We start from the raw sequence: 17,913 nt of genomic DNA, 5'->3' as shown, positions 1-17,913 counted from the left end.
AAAATAAGGATACACAGTTAAATATGAATTTCTAGTAAACAATTTTGTTTAATGTTTAAGTAACACAATGGGGTTGCAGATTTGGAGATGACTTACTTTTTTTTTCAACAGCTTTTTTTTTTAATTTAAATTTATTTATTTTAATTGGAGGCTAATTACTTTACAATATTGTACTGGTTTTGCCATACATCAACATGAATCCACCATGGGTGTACACGTGTTCCCCATCCTGAGCCCCGATTCCACCTCCCTTCCCGTACCACCCCTCTGGTTCATCCCAGTGCGTCAGCCCCAAGCATCCTGTATCCTGTATCGAACCTGGACTGGTCGTTTCTTGTATGATATTATACATGTTTCAATGCCATTCTCCCAAATCATCCCACCCTCTCCCTTTCCCACAGAGTCCAAAAGACTGTTCTATACATCTGTGTCTCTTTCGTTCTCTTGCATACAGGGTTATCGTTACCATCTTTCGAAATTCCATATATATGCATTAGTATACTGCATTGGTGTTTTTCTTTCTGGCTTACTTCAGTCTGCATAATAGGCTCCAGTTTCATCCACCACATTAGAACTGATTCAAATGTATTCTTTTTAATGGCTGAGTAATACTCCATTATTATATATGTACCACTGCTTTCTTATCCATTCATTTGCTGATGTACATCTAGGTTGCTTCCATGTCCTGGCTATTATAAACAGTGCTGCGATGAACATTGGCGTACACGTGTCTCTTTCAATTCTGGTTTTCTCGGTGTATATGCCCAGCAGTGGAACTGCTGGGTCATAAGGCAGTTCTATTTCCAGTTTTCTAAGGAATCTCCACACTGTTCTCCATAGTGGCTGTACTAGTTTGCATTCCCACCAACAGTGTAAGAGGGTTCCCTTTTCTCCACACCCTCTCCAGCATTTATTGCTTGTAGACTTTTGGATTGCCGCCATTCTGACTGGCATGAAATGGTACCTCATTGTGGTTTTGATTTGCATTTCTCTGATAATGAGTGATGTTGAGCATCTTTTCATGTGTTTGTTAGCCATCTGTATGTCTTCTTTGGAGAAATGTCTGTTTAATTCTTTGGCCCATGTTTTGATTGGGCCGTTTATTTGTCTGGAATTGAGCTGCAGGAGTTGCTTATATATTTTTAAGATTAGTTGTTTGTCAGTTGCTTCATTTGCTATTATTTTCTCCCATTTTGAAGGATGTCTTTTCACCTTGCTTATAGTTTCCTTTGTTGTGCAGAAGCTTTTAATTTTAATTAAGTCCCATTTTTTTTTAATTTTTGCTTTTATTTCCAATATTCTGGGAAGTGGGCCATAGAGGATCCTGCTGTGATTTATGTCAGAGACTGTTTTGCCTATGTTCTCCTCTAGGAGTTTTATAGTTTCTGGTCTTACATTTAGATCTTTAATCCATTTTGAGTTTATTTTTGTGTATGGTGTTAGAAAGTGTTCCAGTTTCATTCTTTTACAAGTGGTTGACCAGTTTTCCCAGCACCACTTGTTAAAGAGATTTTTTCTCCATTATATATTCTTGCCGCCTTTGTCAAAGATAAGGTGTCCATAGGTGCGTGGATTTATCTCTGGGCTTTCTATTTTGTTCCATTGATCTATATTTCTGTCTTTGTGCCAGTACCATACTGTCTTGATGACTGTGGCTTTGTAGTAGAGCTTGAAGTCAGGCAGGTTGATTTCTCCAGTTCCATTCTTCTTTCCCAAGATTGCTTTGGCTATTCGAGTTTTTTTTAAATTTCCATAAAAATTGTGAAGTTATTTCTTCTAGCTCTGTGAAAAATACCGTTGGTAGCTTGATAGGGATTGCACTGAATCTATAGATAGCTTTGGGTAGTATACTAATTTTCACTATATTGATTCTTCTGATCCATGAACATGATATGTTTCTCCATCTATAAATATCCTCTTTGATTTCTTTCATCAGTGTTTTATAATTTTCTATATATAGGTCTTTAGTTTCTTTAGGTAGATATATTCCTAGGTATTTTATTCTTCTCATTGCAATGGTGAATGGAATTGTTTCCCTAATTTCTCTTACTATTTTCTCATTATTAGTGTATAGAAATGCAAGGGATTTCTGTGTGTTGATTTTATATCTTGAAACTTTACTATATTCACTGATTAGTTCAGTTCAGTACAGTTCAGTCGCTCAGTCATGTCCGACTCTTTGCGACCCATGAATTGCAGCATGCCAGGCCTCCCTGTCCATCACCAACTCCCAGAGTTCATTCAGACTCACGTCCATCGAGTTGGTGATGCCATCCAGCCATCTCATCCTCTGTCATCCCCTTCTCCTCCTGCCCCCAATCCCTCCCAGCATCAGAGTCTTTTCCAATGAGTCAACTCTTCACATGAGGTGGCCAAAGTACTGGAGTTTCAGCTCTAGCATCAGTCCTTCCAAAGAAATCCCAGGGTTGATCTCCTTCAGAATGGACTGGTTGGATCTCCTTGCAGTCCAAGGGACTCTCAAGAGTCTTCTTCAAAACCACAGTTCAAAAGCATCAATTCTTCGGCGCTCAGCCTTCTTCACAGTCCAACTCTCACATCCATATGTGACCACTGGAAAAACCATAGCCTTGACTAGACGAACCTTAGTTGGCAAAGTAATGTCTGCTTTTGAATATGCTATCTAGGTTGGTCATAACTTTTCTTCCAAGGAGTAAGTGTCTTTTAATTTCATGGCTGCAGTCACCATCTGCAGTGATTTTGGAGCCCCAAAAAATAAAGTCTGACACTGTTTCCACTGTCTCCCCATCTATTTCCCATGAAGAGATGGGACCGGATGCCATGATCTTCGTTTTCTGAATGTTGATCGTTAAGCCAATTTTTTCACTCTCCTCTTTCACTTTCATCAACAGGCTCTTTAGTTCTTCACTTTCTGCCATAAGGGTGGTGTCATCTGCATATCTGAGGTGATTGATATTTCTCCTGGCAATCTTGATTCCAGCTTGTGTTTCTTCCAGTCCAGCGTTTCTCATGATGTACTCTGCATAGAAGTTAAATAAGCAGGGTGACAATATACAGCCTTGACACACTCCTTTTCCTATTTGGAACCAGTCTGTTGTTCCATGTCCAGTTCTAACCATTTATTCCTGACCTGCATATAGATTTCTCAAGAGGCAGGTCAGGTGTTCTGGTATTCCCTTCTCTTGAAGAATTTTCCACAGTTTCTTGTGATCTACACAGTCAAAGTCTTTGGCATAGTCAAGAAAGCAGAAATAGATGTTTTTCTGGAACTCTCTTGCTTTTTCTATGATCCAGCAGATGTTGGCAATTTGATCTCTGGTTCCTCTGCCCTTTCTAAAACCAGCTTGAACATCAGGAAGTTCACGGTTCACATATTGTTGAAGCCTGGCTTGGAGAATTTTGAGCATTACTTTACTAGCGTGTGAGATGAGTGCAATTGTGCGGTAGTTTGAGCATTCTTTGGCATTGCCTTTTTGGGGATTGGAATGAAAAGTGACCTTTTCCAGTCCTGTGGCCACTGCTGAGTTTTCCAAATTGGCTGGCATATTGAGTGCAGCACTTTCACAGCATCACCTTTCAGGATTTGAAATAACTCAACTGGAATTCCATCCCCTCCACTAGCTTTGTTCATAGTGATGCTTTCTAAGGCCCACTTGACTTCACATTCCAGGATGTCTGGCTCTAGATGAGTGATCACACCACCGTGTTTATCTGGGTCGTGAAGATCTTTGCTGTACAGTTGTTCTGTGTATTCTTGCCATCTCTTCTTAATATCTTCTGCTTCTGTTAGGTCCATACCATTTCTGTCCTTTATCGAGCCCATCTTTGCATGAAATATTCCCTTGGTATATCTAATTTTATTGAAGAGATCTCTAGTCTTTCCCATTCTGCTTTCTTCTATTTCTTTGCATTGATCGCTGGAGAAGGCTTTCTTATCTCTTCTTGCTATTCTTTGGAACTCTGCATTCAGATGCTTATATCTTTCCTTTTCTAGGGTTTTCTATGTAGAGGATCATGTCATCTGCAAACAGTGAGAATTTTACTTCTTTTCCAATTTGGATTCCTTTTATTTATTTTTCTGCTCTGATTGCTGTTGCCAAAACTTCCAAAACTATGTTGAATAGTAGTGGTGAAAGTGGGCACCCTTGTCTTGTTCCTGATTTTAGGGGAAATACTTTCAATTTTTCACCATTGAGGATAATGTTTGCTATGGGTTTGTCACATATAGCTTTTATTATGTTGAGGTATGTTGCTTCTATTCCTGCTTTCTGGAGAGTTTTTTTTTTTTTTTTATCATAAATGGATGTTGAATTTTGTCGAATGTTTTCTCTGCATCTATTGAGATAATCTTATGGCTCTTGTTTTTCAGTTTGTTAATGTGGTGTATTACAATGACTGATATGTGGATATTGAAGAATCCTTGCATCCCTGGGATAAAGCCCACTTGGTCATGGTGTATAATCTTTTTAATGTGTTGTTGGATTCTGATTGCTAGAATTTTGTTAAGGATTTTTGCATCTATATTCTTCAGTGATATTGGCCTGTAATTTTCTTTTTTTGTGGCATCTTTGTCAGGTTTTGGTATTAGGGTGATGGCGGCCTCATAGAATGAGTGTGGAAGTTTACCTTCCTCTGCAATTTTCTGGAAGAGTTTGAGTAGGATAGGTGTTAGCTCTTCTCTAAATTTTTGGTAGAATTCAGCTGCGAAGCCATCTGGACCTGGGCTTTTGTTTGCTGGAAGATTTCTGATTTCAGTTTCAATTTCTGTGCTTGTGATGTGTCTGTTAAGATTTTCTATTTCTTCCTGGTTCAGTTTTGGAAAGTTGTACTTTTCTAAGAATTTGTCCTTTTCTTCCACGTTGTCCATTTTATTGGCATATAATTGCTGATAGTAGTCTCTTATGATCCTTTGTATTTCTGTGTTGTCTGTTGTGATCTCTCCATTTTCATTTCTAATTTTATTAATTTGATTTTTCTCCCTTTGTTTCTTGATGAGTGTGGCTAATGGTTTGTCAGTTTTATTTATCCTTTCAAAGAACCAACCTTTGGCTTTGTTGATTTTTGCTATGGTCTCTTTTGTTTCTTTTGCATTTATTTCTGCCCTAATTTTTAAGATTTCTTTCCCCCACTAACCCTGCGGTTCTTCATTTTTTCCTTTTCTAGTTGCTTTAGGTGTAGAGTTAGGTTATTTATTTGACTTTTTTCTTGTTTCTTGAGGTATGCCTGTATTGCTATGAACTTTCCCCTTAGCACTGCTTTTACAGTGTCCCACAGGTTTTGGGTTGTTGCATTTTCATTTTCTTTCATTTCTATGCAATTTTAATTTCTTTTTTGATTTCTTCTGTGATTTGTTGGTTATTCAGCAGTGTGTTGTTCAGCCTCCATATGTTGGAATTTATAATAGTTTTTATCCTGTAATTGAGACCTAATCTTACTGCATTGTGGTCAGAAAAGATGCTTGGGACGATTTCAAGTTTTTTTAATTTACCAAGGCTAGATTTATGGCCCAGGGTGTGATCTATCCTGGAGAAGCGTCCATGTGCCCTTGAAAAAGGTGAAATTCATTGTTTTGGGATAAAATGTCCTATAGATATCAGTTAGGTCTAACTGGTCTATTGTATCATTTAAAGTTTGTGTTTCCTTGTTAATTTTCTGTTTAGTTGATCTATCCATGAGTGTGAGTGGGGTGTTAAAGTCTCCCACTATTATTGTGTTATTATTAATTTCCCCTTTCATACTTGTTAGCATTTGTCTTACATATTGCAGTGCTCCTATGTTGGGTGCATATTTATTTATAATTGTTATATCTTCTTCTTGGATTGATCCTTGGATCATTATATAGTGTCCTTGTATGTCTCTTTTCACAGCCTTTGTTTGAAAGTCTATTTTATCTGATATGAGTATTGCTACTCCTGCTTTCTTTTGGTCTCTATTTGCATGAAATAACTTTTCCAGCCCTTCACTTTCAGTCTGTGTGTGTCCCCTGTTTTGAGGAGGGTCTCTTGTAGGCAACATATGTAGGGGTCTTATTTTTGTATCCAATTAGCCAGTCTTTGTCTTTTGGTTGGGGCATTCAACCCATTTACATTTAAGGTAATTATTGATAAGTATGATACCGTTGCCATTTACTTTATTGTTTTGGGTTCGAGTTTATACACCCTTTTTGTGTTTCCTGTCTAGAGAATATCCTTTAGCATTTGTTGGAGAGCTGGTTTGGTGGTGCTGAATTCTCTCAGCTTTTGCTTGTCTGTAAAGCTTTTGATTTCTCCTTCATATTTGAATGAGATCCTTGCTGGGTACAGTAATCTGGGCTGTAGGTTATTTTCTTTCATCACTTTAAGTATATCTTGCCATTCCCTCCTGGCCTGAAGAGTTTCTATTGAAAGATCAACTGTTATCCTTATGGGAATTCCCTTGTGTGTTATTTGTTGTTTTTCCCTTGCTGCTTTTAATATTTGTTCTTTGTGTTTGATCTTTGTTAATTTGATTAATGTGTATCTTGGGGTGTTTCACCTTGGGTTTATCCTGTTTGGGACTCTCTGAGTTTCTTGGAATTGGGTGATTATTTCCTTCTGCATTTTAGGGAAGTTTTCAACTATTATCTCCTCAAGTATTTTTTCATGGTCTTTCTTTTTGTCTTCTTCTTCTGAGACTTTTATGAGTTGAATGTTGAGGCATTTAATATTGTCCTGGAGGTCTCTGAGATTGTCCTCATTTCTTTTAATTTGTTTTTCTTTTTTCCTCTCTGATTCATTTATTTCTACCATTCTATCTTCTATTTCACTAATCTTATCTTCTGCCTCCATTATTCTACTATTTGTTGCTTCCAGGGTGTTTTTTTTTTATCTCATTTATTGCATTATTCATTATATATTGACTCTTTTTTATTTCTTCTAGGTCCTTGTTAAACCTTTCTTGTATCTTCTCAATCCTTGTCTCCAGGCTATTTATCTGTGATTCCATTCTGATTTCAAGATTTTGGATCATTTTCACTATCATTATTTGGAATTCTTTATCAGGTAGATTCCCTATCGCTTCCTCTTTTGTCTGGTTTGGTGGATATTAATCCTGTTCCTTTATCTGCTGGGTATTCCTCTGTCTCATCATCTTGTTTATATTCCTGAGTTTGGGGTGGCCTTTCTGTATTCTGGCAGTTTGTGGAGTTCTCTTTATTGTGGGGTTTCCTTGCTGTGGGTGGGGTTGTACAGGTGACTTGTCAAGGTTTCTTGGTTAGGGAAGCTTGTGTCAATGTTCTGGTGGGTGGAGCTGGATTTCTTCTCTCTGGAGTGCAATGAAGTGTCCAGTAATGAGTTATGAGATGTCAGTGGGTTTGGAGTAACTTTGGGCAGCCTGTATGTTGTAGCTCAGGGCTGTGTTCCTGTGTTGGTGGAGAATTTGCATGGTATGTCTTGCTCTGGAACTTGTTGGCCCTTGGGTGGTGCTTGGTTTTAGTGTAGGTATGGAGGCATTTGATGAGCTCCTGTTGATTAATGTTCCCTGGAGTCAGGAGTTCTCTGGTGTTCTCAGGACTTGGACTTAAGCCCCCTGCTTCTGGTTTTTAGTCTTATTTTTACAGTAGTCTCAAGACATTTCCTTCTATACAGCGCCAGTGATAAAACATCTAGGTTAAAGATAAAAGGTTTCTCCACAGTGAGGGACACCCATTGAGGTTCACAGAGTTACATGGAGAAGAGAAGAGGGAGGAAGGAGACAAAAGTGGCCAGGAGGATAAAAGGGGGGAATCAAAAGGAGAGAGACATTTCCAGCCAGTAATCAGTTCCCTAAGTGTTCTCCACCGTCTGGAACACACAGAGATTCACAGAGTTGGGTAGAGAAGAGAAGGGGGAGGGAGGAGACAGAGGGGACCTGGTGGAGAAAAAGGCGAGTCCAAAGGGGGAGAGAGCAGTCAATCCAGTATCTCACTCGCAAGTAAAAATGGGTACTGAAGATTGGGTTGTAAAAGGTACAAAATTAATAACAACAACCAAAAAGCAAAGATTGAAAATCTAGATAGAGGTTGGATTTTCAAAAATACAAGATTAAAGAAAAGAAGAAAAAAAAAGGTCACAAAATTATATACATATATATATATACATATATATATATATATATATATATATATATATATATATATATATATAAGTTTGCTTTAAAAAAATAGGGTCTTTTTTTTTTTTTTTTTTGCAAAGTGATAGTAGATGGTGACTGCAGCCATGAAATTAAAAGACACTTTCTACTTGGAAGAAAAGTTATGATCAACCTAGATAGTATATTGAAAAGCAGAGACATTACTTTGCCAACTAGGGTTTGTCTAGTCAAGGCTATGGTTTTTCCAGTGGTCACGTATGGATGTGAGAGTTGGACTGTGAAGAAGGCTGAGCACCAAAGAATTGATGCTTTTGAACTGTGGTTTTGGAGAAGACTCTTGAGCGTCCCTTGGACTGCAAGGAGATCCAACTAGTCCATTCTGAAGGAGATCAGCCCTGGGATTTCTTTGGAAGGACTGATGCTAAAGCTGAAACTCCAGTACTTTGGCCACCTCATGTGAAGAGTTGACTCATTGGAAAAGACTCTGATGCTGGGAGGGATTGGGGGCAGGAGGAGAAGGGGATGACCGAAGATGAGATGGCTGGATGGCATGCCTGACTCGATGGACGTGAGTCTGAGTGTACTCCGGGAGTTGGTGATGGACAGGGAGGCCTGGCATGCTGTGATTCATGGGGTCGCAAAGAGTCGGACACGACTGAGTGACTGAACTAAACTGACTGAATAGTAGGTTATAGAAATGAAAATTAAAAGAGTAATAGAGGACTTAAAAATTAAAAAAAGAAAAAGAAAAAAAAGAAAAGAATGATTATAAAAACAGTAAAAATATATCTAGGACTTTCTCTGGTGGTGTTGTGGGCAGTGTGGTGTCAGTTCATTTTCATATTGTTCCTTGGTCCGGCTTATATTTCTCAAGATCTCTAGGCCCCTTCCTATGTAGTCAATACTAACTATAGGGTTTTAATCTATTGCACCTGTCATCCAAGGTGGTTCCCTTTGTTTTAGCTTCTTCTGTTTGCTGGTCTTTTCAGTGTCTGATTTCTGCCCTAACACAAGAGGGGCGGTGGTAAACACTTTTTTTAGGCTCACTTGTTCAGTCGCATTGTGGGGAGGGTGGGACGCTGCAAACAAATAACACTGGCATGTGCTTGCAGTGTCTCAGCCATAGTGGGCCTGCCCCCGCTCATGGTGCATGTGCCCTCCCTGCACTGCTCAGGTTCTAGGTTGCTCACAGGGAACCGTCCAAGGCCTGCCCTAGGCTGCCTGCACCTCCCAGGTCTAAGCCGCTTAGGTTCAGGCACTTGGGTAATCCTCAGATGTGCAGACTCAGTTGGGCCTGCGTTTTATGCCCTTCCCAGATCCGAGCAGCTCAGGTGATGAGATGTTTGGCGAGTGCGGTTGTTGCAACTTCTCGCCTCCCCCATCCCTGCTGCTCGGTTTTCTGGGTGTACAACCAGTGCACCTTCTCAGGCGGATGTTGACCGTCCAGAACCTGAAGAAGTCTTAGTTAGCAAAGAAGCCTGCTTGCAGTTTGGTAGATAATGTCTCTCTGGGGCTGGGATTGCCCCCTTCCAGCTCTGGCTGCCTGTCGCCGGAGGGGGATGGTCTGCAGCCAGCTATCTCAGTTCAGGCATTTGTTCTGTGCATGGGCCTGGCAGTGTCTTAGGTTAGGGCTGGCTTTTTGTGTGGTAGCTATCCCACAGTGTAGTCTGCTAGCCCAAGTTAGTTCGCTCAGACTGCCCTCATGGCATTCAGGCCTGGTCCTTACTCTAAGCAATGCAGCCCGTGCCTCCCTGCCCAGCCCCCACTTGCTAGTGGCTGGTACAGGCGTCTATGCTGCTTCTCTGCTGAGGGAGTTACCCTTGGGCTTGTAATCTGTGGGTTTTAATTATTTATTTATTTTTCCTCCCTGTTATGTTGCCCTCTGTGCTTCCAAGGCTCGCCACAGACTCGGCAGTGAGAGTGTTTCCTGGTGTTTGGAAACTTCTCTCTCTTTAAGACTCCCTTTCCAGGATGAAGCTCCATCCCTACCTCTTTTGTCTCCTTTTTTGTCTTTTATATTTTTTCCTACCTCCTTTAGAAGACAATGGTTTGCTTTTCTGGGTGCCTGATGTCCTCTGCCGGAAATCAGAAGTTGTTTTGTGGAATTCACTCAGCGTTTAAATGTTCTCTTGATGAATTTGTTGGGGAGAAAGTGGTCTCCCCGTCCTATTCCTCCGCCATCTTAGGACCACCCCTGGGGATGACTTACTGACTGAACAAAATCAACAATGAAAAAAATCAAGATTTTTTAGACTTATAGAATTCTCACACAAATTCTATTAAATAGGTTTCATTTTGCTCCTTTAACAGATTGAAAAACAAAGCCAAAGGATTTAAGTACCCCTAAGTTAAGCAACAGAAGCAGAAGATATTAAGAAGAGGTGGCAAGAATACACAGAAGAACTGTACAAAAAAGAGCTTCATGACCCAGATAATCATGATGGTGTGATCACTCACCTAGAGCCAGACATCCTGGAATGTGAAGTCAAGTGGGCCTTAGAAAGCATCACTACGAACAAAGCTAGTGGAGGGGATGGAATTCCAGTAGAGCTATTTCAATCCTAAAAGATGATGCTGTGAAAGTGCTACACTCAATATGCCAGCCAATTTGGAAAACTCAGCAGTGGCCACAGGATTGGAAAAGGTCAGTTTTCATTCCAATCCCAAAGAAAAGCAATGCCAAAGAATGATCAAACTACCACACAATTGCACTCATCTCACACACTAGTAAAGTAATGCTCAAAATTCTCAAGCCAGGCTTCAGCAATATATGAACCATGAACTTCCAGATGTTCAAGCTCGTTTTAAGAAAGGCAGAAGAACCAGAGATCAAACTGCCAACATCTACTGGATCATCAAAAAAGCAAGAGAGTTCCAGAAAAATATTTATTTCTGCTTTCTTGACTATGCCAAAGCCTTTGACTGTGTGGATCACAATAAACTGTGGAAAATTCTGAAGGAGATGGGAATACCAGACCACCTGACCTGCCTCTTGAGAAATCTGTATGCAGGTCAGGAAGCAACAGTTAGAACTGGACATGGAACAACAGACTGGTTCCAAATAGGAAAGGGAGTGTGTCAAGGCTGTATATTGTCACCCTGCTTATTTAACTTCTATGCAGTGTACATCATGAGAAACGCTGGGCTGGAGGAAGCACAAGGTGGAATCAAGATTGCCGGGAGAAATATCAATCACCTCAGATATGCAGATGACACCACCCTTATGGCAGAAAGAGAAGAGGAACTAAAAAGCCTCTTGATGAAAGTGAAAGAGAAGAGTGACAAAGTTGGCTTAAAGATCAACATGCATAAAACGAAGATCATGGCATCTTGTCCCATCACTTCATGGAAAATAGATGGGGAAACAGTGGAAACAGTGTCAGACTTTATTTTGGGGGGCTCCAATATCACTGCAGATGGTGATTGAAGCCATGAAATTAAAAGACGCTTAATCCTTGGAAGAAGTTATGACCAACCTAGACAGCATATTCAAAAGCAGAGACATTACTTTGCCAACTAAGGTCCGTCTAGTCAAGGCTATGGTTTTTCCAGCGGTCACATATGGATGTGAGAGTTGGACTGTGAAGAAAGCTGGGCGCTGAAGAATTGATGCTTTTGAACTGTGGTTTTGGAGAAGACTCTTGCGAGTCCCTTGGACTGCAAGGAGATCCAAGATGTCCATCCTAAAGGAGATCAGTCCTGGATGTTCACTGGAAGGACTGATGCTAAAGCTGAAACTCCAGTACTTTGGCCACCTCATGTGAAGTTGACTCACTGGAAAAGAATCTGCTGCTGGGAGGGATTGGGGGCAGGAGGAGAAGGGGACGACAGAGGATGAGGTGGCTGGATGGCTTCACTGACTCGATGGACGTGAGTTTGAGTGAACTCCGGGAGATGGTGATGGACAGGGAGGCCTGGTGTGCTGCAATTCATGGAGATGAAAGAGTCGGACACGACTGAGCAACTGAACTGAACTGAAGTTAACTAGTCTATAAGAGTCAAACATCCAGTCAGACAGTTTCAAAAGTGTCTTTCTTCAACAACCTAATAAAGCTAGGTTGTTCCATCTGTTCTATTAAGGTTGGTTGCTTTTGATTCAATTGCACATCTCTAATGATACTGGGAAAGACTGAAGGCAGAAGAAGGGGATGACAAGGATGAGATTGTTGAATGGCATCATCAACTCGATGGACATGAGTTTGAACAAGCTCCGGGAGTTTGTGATGGACAAGGAAGCCTGGAATGATGCAGTCCATAGGGTCTCAAAGAGTCAGACACGACTGAGAAACTGAACTGAGTTGAATTATTTTTGAATAAAGGTTTATTACTGTGTATCTCCTTTTATTCAGTGTCAATTTGTTAATTTCAATGCATTCAGTAATTGAAGCTTTACCCTATGAAATTTTAAATGAAAGCAAAAGAATATTTTAATGGAAATATATATGTACTGAAATGTGTATTTAGTGTTCAATGTTTGATAGGATTATTGCTATCAGTTTAAGGGTTCTAAGGGGGTATGGAGTTTTGGGCCAAATCTCTGTCAATTATGCTTTCTCTGAATCTAGCATGATTCTAAAAGTTGTTTCTTAAAGATGATTTTTTTCTTACCTCCACTGAAATTTCCAAAGCTTTTAGCTTGCATAGGAGAGAATATAGGATGGTTAACTGCATACACATTTATCATTTTTAAAACAAAATCACCTTCTATAAAAGACACATGGTGAAGTACCCACTCCTACATACCATTAGTTTATCCACTTTGATGATGATAACCAAAAATGAATTAGTGTTGTATGTTTGGTTTACATCTGCCTTTTAAGAATTAGGGAATACTTCTCTTAACCACTCCTATTTACTTCATCTTTTGAAATGGGAAAACACTTTTCTCTGAATTGATGACTACTTATTTTTCAGCTAAAGTAAATACAGGTCTATATCTCTTTTCATTTGTGTGAGAAGCTGACACATTCTGTCACAACATCGCTTGAGTAAATGGGAAAGTGACAGCTTCCTGGCAAAATTTTAAAGAGATAAACATCTATTTTTGTTTAAACAGCCACTAAAAAATCAGACAGAAGTTTCCCATGTTGAAAGGATGAAGAATGCACAAGTGGTGCAAATTGGTAAATGAATGCATGCTGGATAACTTCTGATGTTTGCCTCTATGTTTTTAACCACAGGTCAGTATTTTCTGGAATTAAAGAATAAGTCTCCAAAGAATAAATCCTATCAAGATGATAGGATAGAATTATCAACAAACTAGACTAACAGAATTTTTAAAAATCAAGCAACAATATTCACAGAAGAATTTTCTTCTAAATTAAAATATCAAATATTTTCTTTCCTGTATTTGTGAGGTGTATTCCAGTTTTAGTCAAGCGCTCTATTTCTAAAATTATATTATGTGGTTTAAATTTAATTTCCTAAAATTATTTTTACTTAGATTTGTATATCACCTTTAAAATAACACATTTATAAAATGTTTTTTTCTTGACAGCTATTTTATAATTATATAAATGTTACTACTGTCACCTGGCTTATTTCTCTGGAAATCTATTCACATGTCAAATTATTGCTCAAATTACAAAATTAGTTATAAAATTTGTATTTTTCTCTTGTTTGCCATTAAGCCTTTAAAAATAGAATCACATAATTCACTATTAATGTATTTAAGATAAGGCAAGTATATTAAATGTGGCCTAAAGTATTTAGTAAACAAGAAAGCTGTGTTAATCATTGAGACATAAGACCACATGAATGTCAGATGTAGGTATTTATGTATCATTTTTTATTTTATGACTGTCATTTATAATTCCTACTGATATTACATTAATTAATTATAAGTATGAGAATGGCTCAGATGGTGAAGAATCCACCTGCAATGCAGGAGACTTGGGTTCGATCCCTGGGTTGGGAAGATCGCTGGAGGAAGGCATGGCAACCCACTATTCTTACGTGGAGAATCCCCATGGACAAGGAGACTGTGGTCTTGCAGTCCATGGGGTTGCAAAGGGTCAGACATGACTGAATGACTAAACATGCACTGGTTTTAACCTTTATACCACTGTATGATCTTCTTCAGAATTTCTTTGCAAACAATATGATGTTCAATCTTGTGCATTCCATGCTGTTCAGGTAACACTTTGAGCCTAGCACTGAAACAACCATAATGCAATTCTGTACTTCTTTTCCATCTCTTTCCGTACCTCCTCAGCCAAACCACTTCATGGTTCTTGGAAGGTGAGACTACCAAGGGATTTTGATTTGTTTTTTTTCAGTTACAAATTAGAGGCCGAACATACTAAATGGTACTTGTAGAGACTAGTACCAATTAAGTAGAATCGTATACTGATAACTGATAGTTATATGATCAATACAGTGATTGGAAAATAGGCAAATAAAAAAAGGGTTCAAACTATTCCAACAGTTCAGATGAAAATTGGTTTTTTATAGGAGAAATTAAAAAAAGAGTCACAGATTATGAAACGCTGTTACTTTACTTATTTTATTGAACTGTCAGGTAATCTTGAAATGCCTTATTCCTGTGTTCAAAAAAAAAGAAAAGAAAACTTCTATAACATTCGTAAACTTCCTTTGAATCTTACTGTTCAGAATCTTTGGGAACATATGTTGTCACGGTTTGTGTTTGAGAAAAACATTTTTATTCATTTACATGTATATAAGCATCTAAACTTGAACTTCATTTAAGACTTTGTCACTTGCCTCAGCTCTGACAGTCATTGTGATATACATACACAGGGAGAACTTGAGCATGCAGTCAAGATGTTCAGGAAAAAGCAGAAGTAGAGGAGCTAAAAATACTGTCGTCTTTCTATGGTGACCAGAATCTCCAACACTCCGACTTTAGTTTTGAGCTATTCTGAAGCAAGAAGTGAGAAAGGTGGGCTGGGATTTAAATAAACAGCGTATTCATTTTACATTGATGTCTCTTGATTAACAGTAGAAGACATCACTCCTGAAAGCTTCTGCAGTGTCAGTAATTCCATTAACAAAGAAGCCACTTTATTATCAACATACTGTAGATTCATTTTAATGTGTCATTTGCACTTCAAAGTCGCATAACTTTTATTATGGTAAATCAATTAAAACTATTTCTCATGATAATTTATCTTCTGTGGAGTTTATCATCTCAGAGAATGCAGTATTTCCCAATTTAACTTCCAAGACAAAAGTGATGTAATTTGAATGTCTTTTACTGAGCTTATTAAGCATAAAGATCACAGAAATTTCAAACCCTGAAAGATAACTGTTTCATCTATGTGATAAAATGGAAGCCACATTTTTTTGTAGTGTATTATAGGTAGTGGAGACAGTATGCTAATTAGTAATATAACCTCATTTACTGATTTTCTATGTCTCCCATTTTAAAATATAATCATGTAAAAGCAGATAGTTTCTCTGATTAGTTTTAAAGAGAATGTAAAGATTTATATAAAAAAGCATGTTATTGAAGATTTGCAAGATGCAGTTATCTATTTTTTTTAGTTTAAATGACTTTGAAAGCACATGCTTCAAAGATTTACATACATTTCTTATCCTCAGAAACTGCCAGTATTTTTTGACCTTTTGCTGAATATGTCTAAAACAAGCAGTTTTGATATCTGTTTGCAACCCTAAAATGTTTGCATGGAAATGTGAGATTTCATGCTTTTCTAAATCGAGAGAGTATTTTCAAACATTTTCTTTACTCTCCAACTGAGTTTAACTCAAAACTTCTATCAATACAGATAGAAGAGAAGAGGAAATACATTTAATTATGAATGGTAATCAGAATATAGAAGTACTATATAAAGAACAAGGTAGTTTACTTAATAATGCAATATTAAGCTTTGATTTGTTTTATGATAAAATTAAGAACTTTTAATGAGATTTTTTCTGAGATCATATTTATTGGAAAACCTCATTAAAAATGTATACAATATTCATTTTCTTATCAATATCTTTAGGTTCTCAGTTTCTAAGTATGAAAAAATGTATGCCAGCAAACATTTTGTATCTACTAATTTCATTTTTGCAATAAAACTTTTCTACAGTACAGAGAAGGAGTAGGACTTAGAAAAATAAAGTTACTATACACCAGCAGAAACTGTACCCTTGATTTCAGCTTTAGTAATGTGGAAATTATGATCTAATATCAAAGAATTATGCTTGTAAAAGAGACAGAGAGTAAAGTCAAATTAATTATAATAAACTTACTTTTTCCCATCATCATAGCAGCCTAAAGGATTCCCTGAGGATGCTTGGATTTAGGCAGAATAGTTACAGCACTGGCTGGTGTTGTTAGAAATCATGAAGATTGAAGCCAAAGAGACCTAGAGCCTAAAATCCTATGTATGCAATGTATGTGTATTACTTTAGAAATTTTACATATCCCATACCTATTTTGTTATTGGTGGTGGTAGTGGTCATGGTGATGATAGTGAGGTGACATCCATATTAATTATTGCAAGGATAGTATATGTAAAACATTGGAATCTGGTAGCATGCAAATCAAATACCTTTAACTGTGGTTCTGATCCCTTTAATCAGTCTACACCACTAACCCAGAGGCTGTTAGCACCTCTGAACCTCATGGCTATGTCTTCCAAATTGCAATTAGGTTTCCTCACTTAAGTGATCTTTAGTTTGATCACCTCACCGTTGCTTTCTTACTGTTATATACTGTGACTGTAAAAATAAATCTTTATGGTTCAGAGAAAAATTTACAAACGAACTAAATTTCAAGATGATGCAGTCACCTTTTTTTGATAGTTTCAATGATTTCATAATTAACTACTTCTAAAACTTACACCCATCTCTTATCCTTGAAAACTTCTAGTATTCCAACTTATTTTGAATATTTTGAATATCTCAAATATTTTGAATATTTCTGAAATAAGCAGTTTTATACCCATTTGCAGCCTGAAAATGTTTGTATGGAAATGAGGAATTCTATGTTTTTCTACATTGAATCTAAATATTCTAAATAAGTATATGCACTTTTAGATTACATGCCTCACATATATTCTGTGTGTGTTGCATAAAGTACATATATGAACGTTTATAGTAACATGACATTTCTATAAAAGCACTCTCATGTGTTATGAATTGATGTCTTCCTAATAATAATGGCTTAATATTATCTATGACTAATATTTCAAGGGAAAATATATACTTTGAGCAAGACTATCAATGCCTGTGAATATAGACCTACTTTCTAGTTGGTATTCCAGATAATTTTGAATTATTTTGAACAATTTGTTAGATATAGTTATGTCACAAATGATTTTTTTCTCAGAATGAGACAGATGAGGAGAGCATTGGGCAGTAAACCGTCAGCTCTCCTGTGACCCCATTGCCTTCTGTGCTTAAATAATTGAGACTATCATTAATCTTTATCAGGTAGAAATCTTGTTTAACCCATTTGTCCATTCTCCTTGGGTTAGTTCAGTTAAAACTGGATGATTAAGTAGCAAATCCACTCAATTATGGAAATATCCATGAAATATGTAGCAGTACACCAAACCCATAAGGATAGTTCCTTTAGCTCTTCTGCCTTGCAGAAATCCTGCTCATTTCTCAAACTTTTCATTATAAATGCAACAACTGCTATGAAATAAGGCCTAAGAAAGGTTGTCATGTCAATTAGTACTAAAAAGGTAACACCTTTTTAAAGGAAAATTTGAAAACTAAAATTTTTAATATGTTCTTTATATATTTATGTATGTAGTTAGTTGTGTACAGATCCTGGGGTATTTTACTTCTGATTTGGAATTAAAGCATCAGATACCACTATTAAACTGCTATGATTCAGTTATTTTCTTCCAGATACCAGAACATATGCAG

Source organism: Budorcas taxicolor, chromosome 12 (genome assembly GCF_023091745.1).
Source record: "Budorcas taxicolor isolate Tak-1 chromosome 12, Takin1.1, whole genome shotgun sequence".
NCBI classification, from domain to species: Eukaryota; Metazoa; Chordata; class Mammalia; order Artiodactyla; family Bovidae; genus Budorcas; species Budorcas taxicolor.
This window is presented reverse-complemented; position numbering follows the sequence as displayed.